General features: G+C 37.6%; 1 long non-coding RNA gene across 2 annotated transcripts in view; it reads right to left on the reverse strand.

Annotated features, from left to right (window-relative positions):
• Positions 1 to 2,966: 2,966 nt before the first annotated feature.
• Positions 2,967 to 18,542, reverse strand: part of LOC137071886 (uncharacterized) — a 55,878-nt gene continuing 40,302 nt past the window's right edge. For both annotated transcript variants that reach the window (XR_010904532.1, XR_010904533.1), the window contains exon 3: positions 2,967 to 4,105. This is a non-coding gene — a long non-coding RNA (uncharacterized lncRNA). The remainder of the gene's footprint in view (positions 4,106 to 18,542) is intronic.

Here is an 18,542-nt window from a genome sequence, read left to right on the forward strand (position 1 = left end):
CAGAATCATCTTAAGGATGATCAGAAGAAATGGACAGCACCTGAGTTAAATATATGAGTGTCACAGCAAAGATTCTAAATACTTAGGACAACGTGATATTTCAGCTATTCGTTTTTAATAAATCGGCAAAAATGTCAACAATTCTGTGTTTTGTTCTGGCAATATGAGATGCTGTTTGTACATTAATGAGAAAAAAAGAATTTAAATGATTTTTGCAAATGGCTGCAATATAACAGAGTGAAACATTTAAGGGGGTCTGCATACTTTCCATACCCACTGTGTATATATATATATGTGTGTGTGTGTGTGTGTGTGTGTGTGGGGGGGGGGGGGGGGGGTGAATTAGCTGGATAAAAAAGAGAGAGTGAGAGAGAGGAATGGAGAAAGAGAGACAAAACGAAACAGACAGACAAAAACAGACAGAGGGAGAGGGAGTCAGTCTCTTGTGACCTACATGAAAGCAACGGGAGTGTAGCTGTGCCTCGCTTCTCCTGGCTAAATGCACTCTCATATTAATATTTTAAAATGCCATAATGTGACGGTGAAACCCTCAGAGGACAGATACATCAATTTACAGGGGCCTCGGCTTCAGGAAAGAGAAACAGGGATAATTTGCCATTAGGAGAAATTGTTCATTATGGGCAGCTTCTTAAGAACACATAAACCAAGTCCCCTCTCTCACTAGAGCTGCAAATCCACACTTTTGCGTGAATGGAGACATCACCCCAGAGCTTTAATGCTCCTGGGTCATTAGTACAAAAAGGTTTGTTGTGCTGTTAAATCTGCTGCATGTTGCGGTGATCAATCAACATGAAAGGGGCTTCCCACTAAGACCGGATCACTGTAAATAAATCAATTAGGCCATGAGAGTCAAGCTTTTATCAGAATTGTTGTCGCACACACATCTGAGGGCTTACAGATTCAGATTAGCAGTGTTCAGGTAAACATTCCTGTTCAGAGGCAACCCAACACATATAATACATCTGTAAAAGCATAATTCTGTGTTCATTGCTCCATATTTTAATCATGAAATGACACCTCCGACATGCATGAATAAAATGCGCTTTGCATACACTCGCCCTTTTAAGATCTACAGTTTGCTACAGTTAACATGTATTATTATTGTACTGTACAGTAGCAGGTAAAATACAGTGACAAAGTTTTGGACACTGAAGTATGCTCAAGCACACACTTTTGAATCAAAACATTTCACGGTTTTCTGGCTTTCAAACATCAGTGGGTCAAGTCTATAGCTAATGTGATGAACAACATTCCACTTGAGGGGATCTGATTTTAAACATCCCCTAAAAATCACCTTGACACCAGTTTAAAAAAAACGAATCAAAAGGAAAAGTGCAGTTAGTTCTGAGAAAAGCTCTCGCCTCATTTGTTTGCAGATGCCTTTGCTTTAGTGTCTTTAATTTAAATCATGTAAATATTTAAGTATTCAAATACTTTTTTCAGGTCACTGTATATATATATATATATATATATATATATATATATATATATATATATATATATATATATATATATATATATATATATATATATATATATATCAGCATTTTTAAATTAACATTCCAATCCTTTTAAATGAAACCCTTAAAAACTTTAATTTGATTTCAGCACATGTAAATGCGTTCCTCTTTTCAAATGTGTCTCCAGCTAATATTGTGTCTTTCCACAGCTAATAAGTTGCTCTTCATGATTCTTTTTCAAGTATTTATCCTCTTCTTCTGTTCTCATGTAACTGATTTGCATGTCATTGAGTTTATACACAATGGCCTAATGAGAGATTAACGAGTCACTTAGTAATTATCATCAATTTCATAATTACACGTAGTAGTGTGCCGTAATGGTCTGCCCAGTACGAGGAGGGATGAATGTCTATTATGAATGTTTATTGACACCACTGAAAAAACTCAAAACAAACATTTCAATCTTTCTGCTGTCAGCACTGAGAGTCACAGTTGCTTTAGTTACAGCAATGGGTCCAAAAGCTGGGATGACTCCAACATTAACTGACTGATCGACTCTCGACTAACAAAGAACAGTGAGAGCACACAAATAAATACATTTATCTTCAGATAACTGGGAGGAAATGACATCAAAACAATGTTAATAAACTAAAGATACATAATATTATATATTTATTTTAATTTAAAATTGTCAGCATAGCAAGCCATAACCTTATCAATAATTAAATAACACATAAGGAAACGGTGCAAACAAGGACACCAACGAAGCCCTTGAAACCTGCCGAGCCGACTGGCAGCCTCCCCCATGACCTCACGCTTTCCTCGAAACACAATTATGTAGCCAAAGGTAAACAACCACACTGAGGACCTATGCTTCCTTTTTTTTCTTTCGCTCAGTCACCAGATGGTTCCATTGAGGGAAAGAAATCACTTGCATGACTTGGCTGTCTGCTTGTTCTATTTGCTTACTACTCAGAGACAGGGTCGCAATGAAGTCTCTAATGGTTATAAAACACCTGCTCAGCCAATCAAACAAACAAAACGCAGGGGGGAATGAAAGCAAAATACCTATGTGATCAGGTTAAAAGGGCTGCTGGCCACGAGGGCTGCAGATGAGACAGGAAGCACAGGCAGATGTTCCACGTATAGAGGTAAGAGCATTTGACCTTACCGCCACAAAGAGGTATACAATCAGATCTACAAGATAATAGATAATTGGATATTTGTTATAATAATGGGTATAATAAAAAACCACTGTTGAGCAAAGAGGCTTGTTGGATGATGTGGCGTAGAATTTCAGCAGTGTGCAGAGATTAGGAAACATTAGGAGTCCAGACACAATGGGTTATTTATAGAGCCTGACGGTCATGGGGAACATACAGTTAGGCAAAGTGACTATGAAACATTTATCTAATATATATATATATACGGCATGTCAAATTTGGACTTCATGTTTGTCTTGATCTTTCTATTTTTTTGTTCATGTTTGTCTTGATCTTTCTTTTTTTGTCATATCAAATGTCAATAATGCAAAAGGAAAAAAAACAAACATTTAAATTGATAAACATTAAATTCCAAATAACCCTCACAAGGTTTTTTTTTAGAAAAGCTTTTTCACAGTTCTTTCAACTGCACAAGCCAATTCAAAATGAATACAATAAATTTAGTAACTCATGAAAGTGATGAAATTAAATGTAGTTAAATAAAAAGAATTGTATTTTTGTTGTTGTTGAGATTTAGACCTTTCATGCAGTACATTTTTTTCAATTCAAATGAAGAAAACTTTGACATCAAATGTTTCACGTCAGAATCATTACTCTAATTTATAAGAAGAGATTTACCATAACAGACAAACTCTGTAGTACTCAGCAATGTTAATGTGAGGTCATTGTGTTTTCCTGTCATTTAAAACATTCAGACTGTATAAACTGCATTTTTCAGCTGGTGATTTTAAGGAATTGGTCGATTTTGTAAAACTCATTGTCACTGTCAAGGTCAAATTTATGAAATGTTACAGTAAAGCTGAAATAATTTACAGTTTTAATTTACTGTGGCAAACGCAGCAACAGTGTTCAAGTTCAACCTTCTGTTTCAGTGCCTGAAATACAACAGGAAACTGTAAGCCAGCCATCTCCTGTGATTAAAACTCTGTGAGATGGCTATGAATACATTAACAGTGAGACATTTGCATGCAAGAGATGTTTTTTCTCTTTTTTTCTTTTTTGAAACTGCCATTCCTCTTGTCTTCAACATCTCAATCACGTCCCAGTTCCCGCCCCTTTGTATTAGCAGACAGAAAGTGATGGACATCCTTTCACTGCCTGCGTGACCTCTGGTAATCCTGTTTCACAGACCGGCTCCCCGCTGAAGAAAACACAATGGCGGGCGCTGTACCTCCTCCCAGTCGATATTCTGACAGACTTGATCGAGCAAATTAGTATGCTTTGGTAAGGGCATGACCAAAGACCTTTTCAACACCCCTGTGAATCAATACAAAGACCAATGGATGGCGTGTGTGGTTTTCTTTTTCTTCTTCCCTTTTTTTCTGGCTTGCACCTTGCGTTTGTAAGACTCCCACCTTGCTTTCACCTTCCTGAAGCTCTGGCATGAAGTTCAAATTGAAACTGTGGGGGAAAACAGTTGCAAGTTAAAAAACAGGGTCTTCTGGGTCTTAGATGTTAAGGGAGTGAGAGGTTTGTTAATGGATACACACGGCAGAACCAAACTAACGCATCAGGCAATGTGTGACTGAAAAACCCCCAAAACAAATTATTACACATCCTTGCGTGTGTGTGTGTGTGTGTGTGTGTGTGTGTGTGTGTGTGTACTTGTTTATATTACATTGTGGGGACTAGCACAATGTCCCCACAATGTAATACATTGATCACCTACATTGTACAACAACAAAAAAATATATATAATTTAGTATGTTTATAAAACCATTTACATTTTGGGGACTGCTGGCTGTTAAAATGGATTTATTAACATACTAAATTGTGTTTTTTTTGTGAATCTAAAAATGCAGAATGTTTCCTGTGATGGGTAGGTTATGGGGCAGGGGCAGAGTAAGGGGATTTTGTACATTGCAAAATCCATTACACCTATGGAAAGTCCCCACAATTCACAAAAACCTAACGTGTGTGTGTGTGTGTGTGTGTGTGTGTGTGTGTGTGTGTGTGTGTGTGTGTGTGTGTGTGTGTGTGTGTGTGTGTGTGTGTGTGTGTGTGTGTGTGTGTGTGTGTGTGTGTGTGTGTGTGTGTGTGTGTGTGTGTTTTAACTGTCATTCAAATGTAAAGAAAACAATTCTGATTTTGTGTTAGAACTCTAGAATGGCAGCTTGTGGTAAATAAACTTGAATTAACTCCAGAAGTAAAAGCACAGATTTTATTTATTTTATTAGAATACCAAACTCCACTAACACAGTCCGTAACAAGCCCACATAAAACCAGATATCAGCAGCACTCATTCCAATAGAGACGGCTGGGCTGGCACATCTAAGAAATAGCTCAGTCAAAATGGTGAACAGGTCTAACTGAAATTAGCACACATCCAATGCATTTACATTTTTTATGGACAGAAAAACCCTCCAAAATCATAGCTGTCCATTTCCAGCGTTAATTGTGTGTGTGTGTGTGTGTGTGTGTGTGTGTGTGTGTGTGTGTGTGTGTGTGTGTGTGTGTGCTCATCCCCTTTTCTCCACTCCCATCCATTGTGCCATGGCCATGCCAAGCTGATCTCCTCCCAAGTCTAGGTAGCATTAATTACATCACGCAAATGTAACTGACACAACCTTTTCAACATTACTGCACAGCTATAATTGTATATTTTTAAGTGTGTTGCATGCATAATTTTACTCTGCAAAGTAAATAGCACTCTATCAATTATGCCACAGCTGTTGCAGCAGGGAAAACGTTTCAAGACTAATTAACCCACATTTTCAAAATGCCCCCATCACCTCAACGACAGCAAAGTTTTACCTGCATATCTTAAGAACGTTTGATTTTATTTAGAAAATGATATATATAACATTTCATTGACTGCATATAACGCAGAATGAATAATGTATACTACTGGGTATATGTGTGTGGACAGATTAATGGAAAAGAGAAAATAAAAAAACTGATAGCTTGTTTCAGAAACACAATAACATGCAGAGAGGACACTTGTTTTATGACATGTCACTCCTCCCATTTTGTCATCTACAAGGGGGTGGGGGTGGGGGGGGGGGGGGGGTCCTACCAATATTCAATAATCAGGGCAATGCCATTGGGGACGTCTGCTGGATGTCTGGTCTAGCATATGTCAGACACCACAGGACCAGTCACAGGTTCACCAGCCTCTGCTGACACTAAATGGAGTCTGAGGGTGGGCGAGTCTTCACTGCGCTGTTCCAGATGACACCACACTCTGCAATCTAAGTTAATCAGTCTGGTTGAATACCCTTAGAACCCTTTCAGTTCCAGAAGCTATGATGCATAATAGAAAAATGATTTTCTCTTGACGTTTCCCCAGGCATGTAATACAGCGCTGCAAACTGTTCAGTTCCTTCATGTAATATACGATAAGGGTAATCCTGGAAAAGTATTACAGCTTTAAGTGTATTCTCGCTGAATGATAGCAATAGAAAAAATACATATGTATTTTTTGTTTTGATTGGCTTTTAATTCCTGCAATCCCTTGTTTCCAACATGAGATTACCTCCTTCCACCTCTGGTGCTGAAAAATATTTAGAAAAATAACAACAGCATGCCAAGGTATTATGGTATTAGGGCATCCATCATAGATTAGAGGGGGAAAACAACACACTCTTTCCCTTTAAAGGGCCAGGACTTCTTTCAGTTTGATTTATTTTTCTGTTTGAAACATGCACATTAATATTCAAATAAAATGTCTACTTACTTAACATAATATATTAGACCTTAACGTAAGGTGTTTCCAATTATAAAATTAAAGACAGAGATTATAATAATTTTTCCAATAGCCTGCAATTACAATGGTGCTTGAGGGTTTCTAAGGGGCACCTTTGAACAGAAATCCTTCCAGTCCAACCAGCACTTTGTCACAACAGATAAACGACACTCTCCTCTCAAGGATGACTGCGTGAAGGGGACCCAAAGATCCCCCTATGAACTGCTCACTGGCTTAATAAAGAATCAATAGCACTCTAGAGCAATGATGGAGTCTGCCTCCTTCAAATCCCCCTCCGGCCTTGCTGCAGCCATACAGGAGAGTGCTAGCATAAAATGTGCCTTGGTATCATTTCTGTTGACCTCCAATAGCAGAGTGTTGCATGCATCTTGAGCAAATGGCTTAATGACTGAATGTCTAGTCCACATGGTAGCTGGTCCAGCTAAGATACAATGAGAAAATGCGAATATTTATGAGAAATATTCGTAAAGAGCAGAACTAAAACAAAGCAGTTGGATTATTGTCAAGAGTGCTTTGAATGTGGTTTCCAATTGTAGATAAATGCAAACTATGGGCACTTTTGGCCCTGTGGACTCTCTTAAAACACACTTTCAAAGTCTCACCAGTTTATGTAATTTTGTCTAATAAAAATATGTCCAATATATACATAGTATGTATAACATGATTTTATAGTTTAGTATTAAAAGTCTGAACCTGTTATTATTAACAACAACAACAACAACAACAACAACAAAAATAATAATAATAATAATAATAATAAAACCATAGGGAGATATCAGTTCCTATAAAACAATATAACAAAAAGGTAAATACTGTGATGTGGCACCTTTGATGCTGCTGCTAATGATAATGATAATAATAATAATAATAATAATAATAATAATAATAATAATAATAATAATAATACCACAGGGATATATCAGTTCCCATAAAATAAAAAAAATAACCAAAAAAATTAATAAAATAATAAATACTGTGATATGGCATTTTTGATGATAATAATAAGAAGAATAATAATAAGAAGAAGACCGCAGGAAAAACTGTATAAATTCCCATATCAAATTGAACATACATGATATAGCACCTTTGATGATAATAATAATAATAATAATAATAATAATAATAATAATAATAATAATAATAATAATACAACCACAGGGACATAAGTTCCCATTAAACCAATAATTTTGTAAATAATGTGATATGGCACCTTTGATGATGATGATAATAATAAGATTAATAAACACTGGGACATAACCCAGTGTAAATATAATTGGCAGGCAATTATATTTATTTTGGTGTAAATAAATGAACCCAATCAGTGTAACCACAAGAATCTGCATTTGCTTTATTTGCTAAATTAAATCACATGCTTCCGCTAATACAATTATACGGGACCAGACGTTAAACTGTATCCGTTAGCAACATGACTGTCCTGCACGAGTGAATCTCAGAACAAGGCCTCATACCTTTGTTACAGCCCTCTCTCTCGCTCTATGAATAACGTTAAAGGCAGCAGTCTGCTGAAGAGAGGCACTGGAGTTTTATGTGAGCCTGTGGCAGGGGTCAAGCGTCTATTGTTTACAGAAAGAGGAGCAGCATTCACTTGCGACCAGCAGGCTGAATAGCATTTGCTGTTAGAGGAGGGACCCTGCATAAAATATACTCCAGCACACACGGCTGCAGACAAAAGCAGAGCAGCCAATTTAGAGTCATTGAGAGATACGATAATAAAGTAGGTCAGATTATATTAATAAAGTCTGTGTGCGTGAATTTTTATATGAAGAATCATAATGATGTTACAGGCTCGTTAAGTCTATTGAGTGATTGTGATGTTAAATACAATAAGTGTGAACTGCATGGAACAGTCACACTGTTCCGTTAATTATAGAGGAACATTTGAGTGTGCAGTTACCTTATTCTATTCAAAATCTTGTGGACTCTGAAAAATGCATCTCAAGCTAAATCATGAACAATTTACCACCATTTCACACGCGTTAATACGGTTGGTTCAACATTCATCTTACCAGCTTTGACTGCATTGATGAAACACTCCCTATATGTGGCTCTTTAACCAACAACAAAGTTGTGATTCGTAGTGTGTTTGAGACGGAGATTAAGGACTTTGATTTCCTTTGACAAGAAAGCTGAAAAATCTTTTTGCATTGAATAGAAGAATAAAAGTGATGGAAAAAGAGACCAAATCAATTCTACTCTGTGTCACTATTATACTGTTCTGAACATGAGTGAGCCACAGATCAGCTTTTGTAGATATGACATAATTCTGACTCTAAATTCTGATTGGAAGAGCCACATTAAAAGCCTTTGTAAAATGATTATAAAACACACACCTGTGATGAAACATTCTATACTAAGTTATTTTGTTGCCAGGCAACAGAAATAAAGTCATGCTATACTGTATTGTATATAAATATACTGTATTATATATAATATATTTTTGTCATTTTACAAGTTATCATTAAATGCTTGCGTCAATAATTATAATTTTATAAAAGCTATACTCAGATCCATGCTTTACAGTGATTGTAAGAAATGAATGCAAAGCCGAGCCTAATAGCACTTCTGATCCATAATAACTGTGCTATAGCACAGCTTCTTGTATTGCTTCACTAAAATAACTGAAAGTGCCGTTTCAGCATATTGTAGGCATAAAGGCCTCTTGCATCATACTTTTTCATGGAGTTGTGTTACAGTGACTTGAGACAGTCCATACTGACTTGTTGCCAAACACAGATGCCTTCAGGTACAGTATTAGGGCCTGGTGGAAAATAGCAGAGTGATCAATATAGGTTTCAGTTTGCGAGCCTCTCTTTATCTTAGTTTTTGGTCAGTCAAAACAGATCAATGCAATATGGCTGCTTTTCAGTATTTAGACACACTTTGCATTACAAATGAGTCTGCAGTGACCACACATGCACGAGAGCTGATGAAATTCTTACATCTCTGCTGCTCAAAATAAACCTGCTGTGTATGTAGCCTTTGGCCCTTCTAAAGAAACCTGTTCAAAGAAACAAAATAACATTATATGGTCCAATCCATCGTCCAAAAAGAAACACACAAAATAACATCATATTGTCCAATTCACCCCCTTTCCCCTCCCTCCCGCTCTGATGTCCTGTCTATCCGATAGTTTTTGGCTTCTGCTCAGCTTCTAGTGAGCTCCGGTCCACTTTGCGGTGCTGCTGGGGATTGGCAGTGAATACGGCGACCCAGCAGGACTTGCTGGCACCTGGTCGGGCGGCCTGTGCAAAGCCCCTAAGCCATCTGGGGGTAATTACCGCTAGGTATTCTTTAAAGGACCAGATGGGACCACGACACTGAGGAGGGGAGCGAGGGGGCCCAGGGGGTCCTTACCCCTCCCTGTCATTTACAACATAATTCCATTCAGTGATACACTTAATCCTCCCACCAGTTAGAGGCTCTTTCAGACCGCTGTGGTCGCTGCTCCTTTTATGTAAATCCGCCCTCTCCTTAAAAGAAAAAAAGAGAAAGAAATACAGCGACGTCTCTCCAGAGACAGGGAGAAATTATTCATCCTCAAATGCTTTCCGCCACCGCAAGTACTGTAACATATTTCCCTTTTAGTGTCTTTCTATCTTCTCCCCCTTGAAAGCAGAAGTGTTATTTGTTTAGAGTGAGACGAGTGGAGTGAGAGAAAGACAGGAAAAGGAGAGGAGGAGGAGGAGGAGGAGGAGGAGGAGGAGGAGGAGGAGAGAGAGAGAGAGAGAGAGAGAGAGAGAGAGAGAGAGAGAGAGAGAGAGAGAGAGAGAGAGAGAGAGAGAGACTATGCTCAGCTTGTTCTGAGCAAGGTCAGTGTCAGAGGCCGAGGTGGCACCAGCTGAGGTCGATTCAGCCACCTGTTAGATGGATGCACACTTCTCTTTCTTTCTTCCCCTCTGAACGCTACTCTGCTCTGCCAGCCCCACAAATTAAATTAACCAGTAAAATGTTAATCTCGCGGGAATACACAATCAGATTCCCTCAATTCTAATGAGGTTATTCCTGAGGAAGGGAGGGAGGGATGGACAGAAATGAAAATATGTTCTTTTAAAAAGTACAAAGTGGTGCCATCTTGTTTGGTCTCCCTCTGTTTACAGAGCCTGAAAATTCTATTTGAAAATGTAATATTCTAAATCACTGATTCCCAACCAAGGGAACACAGACTCCAGGGAGCACCTAGGAAGGTTCTGCGGGAACTTTGTACTTAAGTGTCGGATAACCATCTATAATACACAAATTATAATTTGCTTATATATTATATATATATTTAAATTCAATAATCCTTTTAAGTGAATTAAACACAAAATAATGCACGCGGTTTGTAATAAAAGAATATCCTCTGGTGGTTTTCTCATAAATATTTGCAAAACAACTTTCATACTTGATGTGAGAGGTTGACTGATTAATCCGCACAGAGAGTTGCTTTTAGGAATTAAGCCAATAGACTTTATTCAGGGCAGACATATTTCATTTTTGACACAAGTTAAAATGAGGCTGTGATAAATAGAAGTACAGTGTGCTCAGTGGATTGATGTTTAACAACTTGCCAATTGTTTAAACTTTCACTAGAAAGAAAACTCCATAAGTTTTGATTTGTGAGTTGCGGACCTCTGGCTGAAAGGAATGCATTTCTGGTTGGTCTCAACTTATAATTTTATTTTCCATAAAAAGAAAAATAATGTTCAGAATTTTTCAATGGTATTTCAACTGTTATGCTGGTTAAATCTCTCTCTCTCTGTATCCATAATCTCATCTCAAAATCAGTCACTCTTTATTGCACCATCTTTTAAATTAATGTACGCCATACAAATGTTTCCATTTGTAACAAATAAATGTTTAATAATTTGTAATGTGATTTATTACTATGCATTAACTCTTATTAGAGAGGAGAGTCAGTGAGGCAGACGAGTGATGGGGAGACTTGTGGCAGCCACTGTGAACCCCTGCAGTTGGCTAGCTCGTGTTCTCCACACATCCTAATTCAATTAGATCCTAACCTTTCCTTTATAATTTAGTGCCCTCTCCCTGTTTGTGCCATTCATCTTTCCATGATAAATATTTCATTGTTTTCCAAGCTCCCCCTAAAATGCGGGCCATAAATGAATATCCACTAAAGCTTTTCCCTCTCTCTCTGTGCTAACATAATGCTCGGCAGAAACCTGAGTGCCTTAGAAAAGACATTTATATGAAAATCAGCAGCGCATGATGAAAGGTAGAAACACAACAATATGACTTCTAAATTGTCTTTTGTTAACAGAAAATTGTTGCATTACGCAAATTTATGGAAATACTGTCGATGCAACGGTCTGGATTGAACTTGCATATGCTGAAAATATTAGCCGCAAAATTACGACCATAGAAGGATGCCCATGTGACATCAATGTGTCAGAGAACATGTGCTAAACCACAAAGAAAACTGTTTAGTGAAGCAACGGTAACAGGTAAAATTGTTTCCCTAATGCTTAATGCATATTTAAAAACGGCAAAAACGCAATCTTGTCATTCACTGATTATGCAGTATACGGTGTAAAAAGGTTTTATGGAAATAACAATAGTAACAAAAAGTTTTGAAAGCCCCTCCAAGCCAAATCCGTTTCAAGCATATATCTCTATGTGAGCTCCACGCTCAGCCTTTTTGAAAAAACTGAACATCCAGCAGAGACTAACACAAGATAAAGTGCTCAGGGTAAGAGCCAGCAGGCCAGATGGCAACAGTTTGAACTCATGGGTCGCTAACAAGCTAGATGGCATGTCACTGCATACCCGCTTGACATGTAGGAGGACAATGAAAGAGAGCAAAGGCCAGCAAGGGGCCTGAGGTGGTTTGGGACAAGGCACAAGTCATCGTTCAGACTCTGGCGGCGGTATATAGACCAGATTGGGAGGTGGAGATTGACATTACTAACATTCTGGGAGGGAACGATAGGGCGGTCGTGACGGGGGGGGGATGTACGTCTTTGATTACAACCCCTCACAACTGTTCCCCAGCGCTACAGCTCCATAGCCCCATCCTTCCAAGTGCTGCAGAATTATGGGGCTCTTGCAAACATACTGTAGGTAAATAAATGATGAAGAGTAGCAGGGGATACACAGAACAGTACTCTAGTTCCAGCAACACAGGGATAACACACACTTCCAAGTGAAATATTTATAGTCCTGATTACTTCCTGACGACGTGACACCGGCTCCTGCAAATTTTTCACAATCAGCTCTGGGCCAACTTGGTAATAAGATATAAAACACAGAGAGATCTGGAAATGGCAGTCTGTTTCATAACATTAACGGTTCGACTCAAGACTTGCAACTGTGAACTTTTTATATGCTGCAGTGGGTTTGCTGCTGCCTGCCCGCAGATGTATGTCTGCGTCTGATGACACCTAATTCAATTCCACTATGAATCTGCAACAATTTCAGTCAAGTTAGCTAGGACAGAAAGCAAGCACCTTAAAAGGCTTAAAATCCAGAAAAAATTTAACTCCATACAAAAATGAAAATTCCTTAAATCGTTTAAAACAGATTAATACAAACAAAGATTTTTTTTCCATCCATCTCTAAAAATAATCCTGGGACCCTAAAGTTGACACTTAAAAAAACACACACAAACAAAACAGTTATCCATCAAGCCCAGTTGATGAACATTCAAATATTTAAACTATAAACCATCACTTTTGATCAATGGTCACATGCTGGTTTCATGCTTAAAGCAATGGTTTATAGTCAAAAAACGTATTCATATTTTGTTTGTACACACACACACACACACACACACACACACACACACACACACACACACACACACACACACACACACACACACACACACACACACACACACAGACAAACCCACACACACAAATCTATAATGTAAAAACAGAAACAAAGTAAAGCTCAATAAATATTATTAGTCAACTGTTTATTGGTCCTGGTCTGTAACCCTGAATCACTGAACAATGTCGAGATAAATTCCTCTTTTCCCTTGAGTTTAAATGTTGGTTGTGTTGCCACCTCTCTCTCCTCGCAGGGCATGCAGATGCCAGATGCAATGAATAGAAGCTCACAATGACAAACAAGCAAACAGACAGAAGAGGCAGTGAATTATCACAGTGCGCCGCCCCACTAATTAAAATTTTCGCTTGTAACTTATGTCAGCATTGTGGGAGGGGGTCTGATGATCTTCCCTTTCCTTTTCATCCTGAGACATGTGTACGCCGGGTAAATTACGGGGACAGACTGAACGGGCAGCTCTTACGAGCCCAAATTGAATACGCCCGCTCGCCCCTCAGCCCTGTGTGCGAGCACACTAGGGAATGAAATATTGGGAACGTTCCACTCCCCATTGAGAAGCCCTGATTGATCAACACTAAAGGAGGATTTGTCAAAACAACAAGGGCTGAGCCCAGTGGGACTTCAATATGTTTCATTTAGTCACCCGCTAAGACACCGGGCTTAGCTAGCTGGGACTGTCACAGGAAATCAGGGGACGTTGCTAAGTGGGTGCTAAGCTAGGGGGTCTACATTAGCAAACAGAGCAGCACTTTGAATGTAGATACAGGCTAGCAGTGGGTTAGGGTGTGGAAGTGGGTGGGAGATGGAGAGAGAGAGAGAGTGGGTGGAGAGGAGTAATGGGGGGGTGGGGGTGGGGGCGTTGACCTCTGCTCCAGCGGCTAAATCAGCAGGCTCAGCTGGGGAGGCTTTTAGCTACTTGCAGGACAGATGCACTGCCCTAAGCCATAATCTGTGTCCCGCTTCAAATGACAAATGGCACGCTGCAGTGCAGGAATATTGCATTATATAGTAAGTACCTCCCAGTCAGTAAGTTATAGGGCTGCACCTCGGCTACATACACTGCTGCAAATGTCCGCCTGCGGCCTACAGCACTCTACCACTCTGCCAGCCTGGACTTTGTTTTACAACACTCAATTAGATATGGGGCATAACCCCTGACTTAATTTAAGGTACTTATTGGCTTGTTGTCTTTTTTATTCTCATACATTATGTCTCTGTACACATAATGGAATGGATGTGGTGTTTAGTGGAATAATTCACACTGAGAAGAATTTGCATTAAAATATGTGGCCAGAGTTGTGGCTACTTTAAAACTATAGCTTGCCATGCTAATCATAAATAGAAACCGTTGAGCTATACAGTTACAGCTACTGTTATAAACTACAATGCAAGTTGCCAGCAAAAAGCGGATGGAAATAAAAAAAATAACGAATACTTTTATTCAGCAAGGAAGCATTTAATTGATCAAAAGGGACATTAAGGATATTTATAATGTTATTTCTATTTCAAACTAATGATGTTCTTTAATGTTTATCTATATTCATCAAATAATTATGATTTCCACAAGAATATTAAGCAACATTGAGTAATGGTAAGAAAGGTTTCTTGAGCAGCAAATCAGCTTTTTAGAATATTTCTGAAGGATCGTGCGACAAGGATGACTGGAGTAATGGTGCTAAAAATACAGTGTTACCATCACATTTTAAAATAAATTTAAATAGAAAAAAAGTTAATTAAAAAATGTAATTAAAAATACTGTATTTTGTGCAATTAAATGCAGCTTTTGTGACTTTTGCTTATTATTTTTATGTATGTGTATGAACATATTGCTCCCCAAAGACAGATGTGGAAGGATAAGAACCAACAACTAAGCAGACTTTTGCCATATGAACAAATACAGCAACAGTGAGCGGAAATGAGAAACCGATAGAAAGAATACAATACTACAGCAGATGTGCTTTATACTCCAGATGAGGTGGCCAGGCAATGTGGAAGGTGGATAATCATTAAGAAATTATTTCTTTTTTCATCATTATTTTTAATACCAAGTGATGTTTAAGCTGATTAACATCTGCTGACCCATATTCAAGAACTGAGATCAAAACCCACCTGAAAATTAAATTCCATGCCAAACCATTTATCATGTTCACAGACATTTATATTCATATCCAGGGAATTTTTGCAATTTAATCATAAAATTATACTAAAAATATCAAAATCAAGCACGTAGGGCTTTTTTTCTTCTGTAATGGGTTGAGTTTTAAAATTCAAAAACATCCATGACAAAGAGTGATAAGGAAAAAAAATATTTAGGAATAATGACAATAATAATACAAGAAATTATTTAGGAAATAAACTAAGAATAAATGCTTTTAAGAAAAGCTCTATAATCTTTTCATTAGACAAATAATTCTCATCATAGCAACAAAAGAGTAACCATTAGGCCTGCCAAAACAGATATTAGTGCAGGACCAAGGGAAAAGTAAAGGGCAGAATGTGTGTCAAGACCTACAACCTCCTGTAGTGAATCTCCCTGAAGGGCCGTGAGTGGCTTGTACCTTTACCTACTGCATGGACATTGTCTCAGGACACATATGATATTTGTCTTTCAACTGAATGAACAAACTGAAAATAAGTGGTGATGTATTATTAAATAATTATTCCAATTTAAACAACAAAAGAAACTGTCTTTTTTAGATGAGATTATAGTATTGGTTGTGTAGCTTTAGCATTCTGTCACTAATATGAAGAGAATGAAAAGCAGCAAATCTACTTAGCTTTGTTCACAGCTGCACTGACAGATATCTTACACAATTTATCTGCTCGCCTTAAGCAAGCGTGATATCTGCACTAAAATTTAAAAGCTATAGCTACATTTATTTTCTTAGACAGGTTGTTAGCTCAACATACATAATGCTAACATTTGTTTAGCTTAAAAGCAAATCCCTTTGACTGAGCACACAGGGCCTCACAGCTTGACAGGCAAGTCTAATGACTATGATGATTAATTGAAGCCCTAAGGACAGTTTTTCAAGAAGGGGCCACTGAGTGTAACCTGCACATTCTCACCCATCACACAACCAGAAGTCAACAAACTAATTTTTTTTTAATATTAGGAAAAAAATACAGTATACAGTATATATATATATAGTTTGTTGACTTCTGGTTGTGTGACGGGTGAGAATGTGCAGGTTATATATATATATATATATATATATATATATATATATATATATATATATATATATATATATATATATATATATATATATATATATATATATATATATATATATATATATATATATATATATATATATATATATATATATATATATATATATTTCTATCCCCATACACTGCACCTACCAATCGCAGGAAACATTCAGCATTTTTACATTCCCAAAAAAACTCATTCTGTATGATTTATAAACCTTTTGAAAAGTGGGGACATGGGTAATGTCCTCATATTTCACCCTCTCCTTTTAATACCTATATGTTATCATTATACACATATGACATTATTATACACATTTATGTCCTGATATTTCACACACAAAAAAGCATGTGCACACACATACACATGTTTGTTTCACTATATTAGTGAGTACATTGCTTAGAGTTCCATTGATTTTATATCAGGTTAATGATATTTTCTATGGCCTGACCCAACCCCTACCCCTATAACAGAAACATGAAAAATAAAAATAAAAATTGTGAGTTCCAGTAAAATGTCCTCACTTAGTTGGTTGTCATAATATTTTACTGTATAAGTTAGGACATTTGGCCCTCACAAGTAGAGCCAAAGGTGTGTGTGTGTGTGTGTGTGTGTGTGTGTGTGTGTGTGTGTGTGTGTGTGTGTGTGTGTGTGTGTGTGTGTGTGTGTGTGTGTGTGTGTGTGTGTGTGTGTGTGTTAAAGTAAATAAAAACTTTTATTCAGCAAGGATGTTTTAATCTGACCAGAGCTACCATAATGTTATACAAAAGATTATATTCTTTAAAGTTAAAAAGCACAAAATTTTTATAGCACAACTGTTATCAACATTAATAATAATAAATGTCTCTGGATTGACTAAATGAAATGGAAATACATTGTTTATGCCGTGCATCTCTTAACAAGCAAAACATGTGGAATTTGTTTAGAAGACAATTTATATTTACATGCACCAAAATATATCTTAAGAGGATTAGCTATCAACCAAAAGAAAATACATTGCATGCTTAGAAGTGTTTCTACACTGTAACACTTGTAAGTAACTTAAATGGTCACAACTGAACTGGTTTTCATACTCCTTTTGGAGATGTTATCAGAGAGTGGGGCTCTAAAAGGTCTACATTTATTCAGCCCATCACCTCAGTCCAAAGATTACCAAAATGTTTACATGTTCATTAATCCTGAATTTCCGCTAATGGATCACTGACAATAACATAACACCCCCACCAGCAAGGCCCTTCAGCTTAGTGCCAAACAGCTACAAATAGACACACAATTACATCCTTCCCTGTTAGCGTGCCATGCTAACAGTGTTCATTCAAATATCCTTTCCCTTTATTATTACATGGCTGGAACAGTCTTTATATTTACTTTGGCAAAGACATCTATGACTCACAATTCCGTGACACCAGCATTTTGTGTAGACGGGGAAAATACAAAAGGAGGAAAAAAGAGAGAAAGAAATCTCTGGCTGGTTGGCTACTGATAAATGGAGGCCATCTGATGCTTGAGAGATATAAAAAGAGCCTGGTGAAGTACCCGCACCTGTCAAACCTTATTGAGTGAGCGTAATTTAGTGCAAAGGTACATTGTAGGATGACTTTATATATTACTCTGAGCCAGCGATCAGAATCATTCATCAGTCCGTGTTACCAAAGGAATAGACAAAGAGTTCTGTAGACCTTCCTCAAGACATATGATGCTCTCCACTGCCCTTGCGGGTTGGCAGAGATGGCCATATTCAAGACAGATGCCTGTTTCTTAGACGCCTAAGTGCTCCTATAAGGACAAAAAAATATATACACAATCCAACTGGTGGGAGAGTAAGTGGGAGGGGGAACAGAATTGTGGACTTATCTTAGAAATTAAATCAAATTGTGGTCCCAAGGACAAATGAATACACAGTAATGAGTGGACGATTTCATGTACTCAAAGGAACAGGGAAAAATGTGAAGGGTTTACGGACACACCTTATGACCTTTTCTCATTTCTTATTCTTTGGTTGAGTAAGTCAGACAAAATAAAGGAATATGTTGTGTACATATACAAAAATATTATACGCAATAATTACAAATGCATTTGAAGATCACCTGTATGTAACACTCCGCAAC

Source organism: Pseudorasbora parva, chromosome 3, assembly GCF_024679245.1.
Source record: "Pseudorasbora parva isolate DD20220531a chromosome 3, ASM2467924v1, whole genome shotgun sequence".
Lineage (NCBI taxonomy): Eukaryota > Metazoa > Chordata > Actinopteri > Cypriniformes > Gobionidae > Pseudorasbora > Pseudorasbora parva.